This window comes from Odocoileus virginianus, chromosome 5, assembly GCF_023699985.2.
Source record: "Odocoileus virginianus isolate 20LAN1187 ecotype Illinois chromosome 5, Ovbor_1.2, whole genome shotgun sequence".
NCBI lineage: Eukaryota > Metazoa > Chordata > Mammalia > Artiodactyla > Cervidae > Odocoileus > Odocoileus virginianus.
The window spans coordinates 37597577-37603576 of NC_069678.1; the positions used below are offsets into that span (position 1 = coordinate 37597577).

The following is a 6000-nucleotide window of genomic DNA, read 5'->3' on the forward strand; positions in this document are numbered from 1 at the left end:
TGCCAGAAATTATTGTGCACAATAAAATTCAAATGATAAGAAATAAGAAGAAAGTACTCTAACAAGTGCAAAAAAAAAAAAGAAAAAAAGAAGGTAATATAAAGTTCTGTAGCCCTCTCGGCTTTAAGAAAATGTTACTTAGAATTTATTTGCTAATTTTTTAAAAAAATTTTATTTTTTATTTTTTTTAAAGCAGAACTCCAAATTATATAAGCTTCAGGATATCAAAATACAGATATACCTTAATATAAGAAAGGAAAAAAATCAGGAAGAATGTACATCAAAATCATAGTGATTATCTTTGGGTAATCTATAATATCAAGGTTTCATATATGCACGAACATACTGCACGTATTTTTATTGTTATGAATAGAGTAGGTATGTTAACTACAAAAGTACTCTTTTTAAAAGCTGTGGGAAAGAGAAAAGAAAAAGACAGGAAATGCGTAAGCAAAAATTACCAAAACTAACCATTCACGCAAACAAAACAAAACCCCAAACCTCTTTCCTGGCAAAGCACCCCTGAGAAACGGTCTGTTGAACTATTTCACCCCACAGTTACTTGGTCACATTCACGGCTGCTTTCTGTATTGCGAGGCCAAGGAAACCCAAGCCAACCGTAAAAAAAAGGGCCAGGTCTGTTTTTGGAATACCTGGGTTTCCAATGCCAGGTGTAGAGGAGCCAAGCCGCCGACTTGTCACCAGCCTCCTCCCACAATCCGTTCCCAATTTTTAAAAAATGAAAAAACAAAACCACAAACGTTAAAAACTCTGACAGTTAAACCACAAAATGAGCTCTTCTTTCGGTTAGCCTCATCCCCAAGGGCTGTAACATCACCGCTTGATTTTCAGCTACTGAACAGTCGATTTCCGAAGCCAGACGCGGGGAGAGCGCGAGGGGCGAGCAAAGGCAGCTGAGAACTGAGAACCTGTCCCCCAGCTACAGCTCCCCCGCGCAATACACAAATTCGCCTCTCGGCGTGGTCATCCATGCACGTTTCCGTTAGCGAGCAACAACAGTTTCCCAGCACAGACCGCACTGGCGTACCCTCGCTTCCCCTGCAAGCTGAAAGGTAGTTGGCGGCCGCGCGGCGCTGCTGCGTGTGGTGGTTGCGGTTGCGAGACCAAAGCAAGATGCGCTGCTCCTCCTCCAACATCCCCCTGGGGGCTGCACAAAAAGCCCTACAAAGGAAGAGCAGTGAATCCTACCTCAACTGCGGAAAGGAGGCTGATATCCTTTCTCTGACTGAGGACCAAAATTCAGCCCCTCTGCTGAGGTGCGGGGTGGGGTCGCTTCCGTCTCCTCCTCCCTCCTTCGAGCATTTTCTAACTGCCCCCTACCAGGCGTTGGAGAAACCCGAGAAAAAAAGACGAGAGGGCCCCTACCTTTTACATCCCAGTAGGTTATCTCTTGCTTATTTTTGTAATAACTATATTTAATTTAACTACATTTAATTTCATACATTCTACAAAGCTATAATATATGAAATAATTCAATCACATTTACGCTCACCAACTGTTAAAAATAGCTATAAAGTTTACTCATTTAGCGTGCACTTTTTAAAAGCATGGCTCATGCACAAGTTACATCAGAATCAGCTGTGGTAACTTGCTGTAAATAGGGATTTGGGACATTTTTAATCATTTTTAATCATCACGGAGACTTTACGGATAATAACTTTTGGAAACTGCTAATCATCTACACAATCTAATAATCTAATTTACCTGTTTAATTGAAGTTTAAAGTTTATTTGCTTGGATATCTCCTTTACAGTAAAAGCGAAAAACAAAAGCAAGCAAACAAAACACCTGAAATACCCAGCTGTGTAAACTCATCTACTCTTCTCCAAAGCTTTTTGAAATATTAACTCTAAGAACTTCTTTAAATTCTCCTGCTTATAAGACACCAAAAACAAAAAACCCTGCTTTACTCCATACTGCTCCCCAACAGATAAAATGAAATAAGATATTTCATACAGAGGAGAAATGTTAAGCCAATCTATAATTTTTTTTCTGACAAAATAATCTATCAATCAGATTTCTAGGCATTTTACAGTTTACAGGACTTATGGACATATGAACTCATGGCTTCACTTGCTCACTGAAGAAGTAGTATACTAATCCTGGCTAAATAAAAATTATTTATTAAGCTATTTGTTATCAACCTGTACAGTAAAAAATCCAGGAGGAATTATTGTTTTACCTACCTATTGTTAAGAACATGGAGGCTCACAGAGGTAAGATCTTTTTTCATGCTTTCAGGGGCATAATTATTGAGCAGAGTCCCCTGTGCCATGCAAGGCTTTCCAACTCTTACACAAGAGAGAAATAAAACTTTAGGCTTCCCAAGTGTGGCTAACAATGTTTGTATCGTGTATGGGTGGGCCGAGCAGATCAGGGTAGCTAGGGGCCTGGCACAGAGCAAGTGTCAGGAGAAACCTGTTCATAGGAGCAGACTCTTGGGGGTTCAAGGCATCTACGTAATTCCAAGACCTAACGTACACAAATTCCCACATTCCCCCGAAGGCAGAACTGAGAAATCTGGATTGGGCGGCTAGCTCAGGTATCCTCCAAAAAGAGACACTCAGCAGCCTTGATTTCCGGAGAATCCCAAGACCCCTCAGGCAGCCCTTCCAAATGGAGATCGACTATCACCAATTTAAAGCTGCTCAGAATGATTTTTATCGGTTGTATTCCCTACACTCCTGAGGCTATGCAAGTTGTTGGGAACAGGCCTGAGCTCCACAGTTCTGGAGAGCACCAGGAAATATTGTCATGTGATTAGGTTATGCCACCCTGGTCAGCCTCCAATTTCTTAAAAGTTAAGTTGTGCTCTATAATGTAGCCTAAGAATAGGATGAAAACAGCCTATTTCCAGGGACAATGCAGTGTATGTATATTAGAGGAGAGATATCTTCAGGGACTTTTAAATTCTGCTTACCAGAGACACAATCACTGAAAGCTTTTTTTGGTCTTTTTTTTCTTTTGCCTATAGAACTTCTTTTTCTTTAATTTATTTAGTTTTAATTGGAGGATAATTGCTTTACAGTGTTGTGTTGGTTTCTGCTGTGTATCAACATGAATCAGACTAAATAATGTCTGACCAAAAAAGTCTTAGTTCATATTGATAAAGTGCCAGAAAACAATCTGAATTGTAATTGTCAAGAGCAAGGGAACTTGTCCATTTCCACATCTTCACACCTTCAAGTCATCATTCAAAGTACTCATGAAAGGTTCCACCCTATGTTCAGAGTGCTTGGAGCCATTACTGGGCGTTATTTTTCTACATGTAAATTTTCATTCATAGCAATACAAGTTATTTGAGGAAGCTCTGCTTTCAGCCACAATCCACCTTTTTATTGCTCATTATTGGTTGTTGGGTCACTATTAATCATACTACAGTTGTACTAGGGTATCTCGAGTTCATGATTGCCAAACTCATAATTTTACGGATAATGAGGTTGGCCCCAGAGAATTAAGAGAATTTCCATAGGTAACCTCGAAGATTAATCAGAAGTGGCTGGCTCTAAAACAAGTTTCTAGATACCTTGCCCATTCCAAATTCCAGCCACTCTAAAGCCATCAGGCTATTTTGTCCAAGAGAATCATAGCTGGAGCATCCCTTCTGTTAATAACAACTTCTTTATATTGTGTTTTTCTACATTTCCCTGGCAAGTTACTATAGAAAAAAGAAGGATGATTTATTGTTGCAGAATGGAAAGATATCTGTCAGTTATTGCCAGGTTGAGCTGAAACTGCTTTTACAGCCCACAGTGGAGACTATTTCAACAAATTTCTCTGTTCCTGGAGGAGACAATCTTTACTCAGAGGCAAAGAAGAGGTTGAATTTGACTATAAGTTAGTGCCCAAGAAAGGAGTTAAGATAAGGAATCTTTGCAACTCTGTGGACTTTAGCCCGCCAGGCTCCTCAATTCATGGGATTTCCCAGGCAAGAGAGGAGTGGGTTGCCGTTCCCTTCTCCAGAGGATCTTCCCGACCCAGGGATCAAATCCAGGTCCCCTGCATTGTAGGCAAATTCTTTACCATCTGAGCCCCCAGAGAAGCCCAAGGAGAGATCAGAGATGGGTAAATGACAGAAGTCAAATGGTCTTTATTCCTCTTTCTGAAGGCCTAAGACCAAACAGTGCCAGCGGTAGGGGGGAAGTGGAACATGGTGATAGCTTGACTTTTTATCTTTTTATAACCACAATTAGATATTCTTGAAAAGACCACAAATATTTCTAAAAATAGCTTAGAATAATGAATCCAAGTAAAGGAGATTTCTTTCTTGTACTTTTTCTAAAAACGGGATACAATATTTAAGACACACTTTTGATTGCACAGTGGTTATTATCTGAAATGCAAACAAATATAATAGTTGATTGAGTCTAGTTTAATAAGAGTTATCATACTAGAATACACAGATGATGATGATGATGATGATGATGATGATGATGATGATGGACAAGGAATAGTATAAGAAGAAAGGTTCCTAACAGCTAATACATATTGAGTATGCATTTTTTGTACCAGGCATATTCTAAAGTGCTTTTGCTGGATTACCAGGTTAAGACTCAAGAATAATATTATGAATTAGATTCTACTGCTACCCACAATATACAATTGAGAAATGTGATGCACAAAGAAGTTAAGTTATTCAAAGTCACACATCCAGCATGGGGTGTAGCTAAGGTCCGACTCAAAGTACTCAAAGCCATTCCAAATTGGGAAGGGAGCTTAAGAAAAATCGGGGTAAGAAGAGATACAAGATACTAGAAGTAGTATCACTCAGTGTGCTGAGCGGTTGAGAAAGGGTGGATGAGCATCAAGGCACAAAAAAAAATATGTACAAATATGTGAAAAAACAGAGATTGTGTTCTTGTATGCTATAACTCAATGGGAGGTGGGAGGCATCACTTAAGGGATAAGGATGGAAAGCTGGAGAAAAAGCTGTGATGGAGGGTTTGTTCAGTTCAGTTCACTTGCTCAGTCATGTCTGACTCTTTGTGACCCCATGAACTGCAGCACACCAAGCCTCCGTCCATCACCAACACCCAGAGTTTACCAAACTCATGTTCATTGAGTTGGTGATGCCATCTAACCATCTCATCCTCTGTCATCCCCTTCTCCTCCTGCCCTCAATCATTCCCAGCATCAGGGTCTTTTCCAATGAGTCTGCACTTTGCATCAGGTGGCCAAAGTATTGGAGTTTCAGCTTCAGCACCAGTCCTTCCAATGAACACCCAGGACTGATCTCCTTTAGGATGGACTAGTTGGATCTCCTTGCAGTCCAACGAACTTTCAAGAGTCTTCTCCAACACCACAGTTCCAAAGCATGAATTCTTCTGTGCTCAGCTTTCTTAGTCTAACTCTCACATCCATACATGACTACTGGAAAAACTATATCCTTGACTAGATGGACCTTTGTTGGCAAAGTAATGTCTCTGCTTTTTAATATACTGTCTAGGTTGGTCATAATTTCCCTTCCAAGGAGCAAGCATCTTTTAATTTCATGCCTGCAATCACCATCTGCAGTGATTTTGGAGCCCATAAAAATAAAGTCAGCTACTGTTTCCACTGTTTCCCCATCTATTTGACATGAAGTGATGGGACCAGATGCCATGATCTTAGTTTTCTGAATGTTGAGCTTTAAGCCAACTTTTTCACTCTCCTCTTTCACTTTCATCAAGAGGCTCTTTAGTTCTTCTTCACTTTTTGCCATAACGGTAGTGTCATTTGCATATCTGAGGTTATTGATATTTCTCCTGACAATCTTGATTCCAGCTTGTGCTTGAGGCAGCCCAAACTTTCTCATGATGTACTCTGCATATAAGTTAAATAAGCAGGGTGACAATATACAGCCTTAACGTACTCCTTTTCCTATTTGGAACAAGTCTGTTGTTCCATGTCCAGTTCTAACTGTTGCTTTCTGACCTGCATACAGGTTTCTCAAGAGGCAGGTCAGGGGGTCTGGTATTCCTATTTCTTGAAGAATTTTCC

The 6000-nt window shown here is 40.1% G+C and overlaps 1 long non-coding RNA gene across 1 annotated transcript in view; it reads right to left on the reverse strand.

Annotated features, from left to right (window-relative positions):
• LOC139035196 (uncharacterized) overlaps nt 1-1203 on the reverse strand; it is a 15235-nt gene extending 14032 nt beyond the window's left edge. The window contains exon 1 of the long non-coding RNA XR_011487800.1: nt 654-1203. This is a non-coding gene — a long non-coding RNA (uncharacterized lncRNA). The remainder of the gene's footprint in view (nt 1-653) is intronic.
• Nucleotides 1204-6000: the final 4797 nt, after the last annotated feature.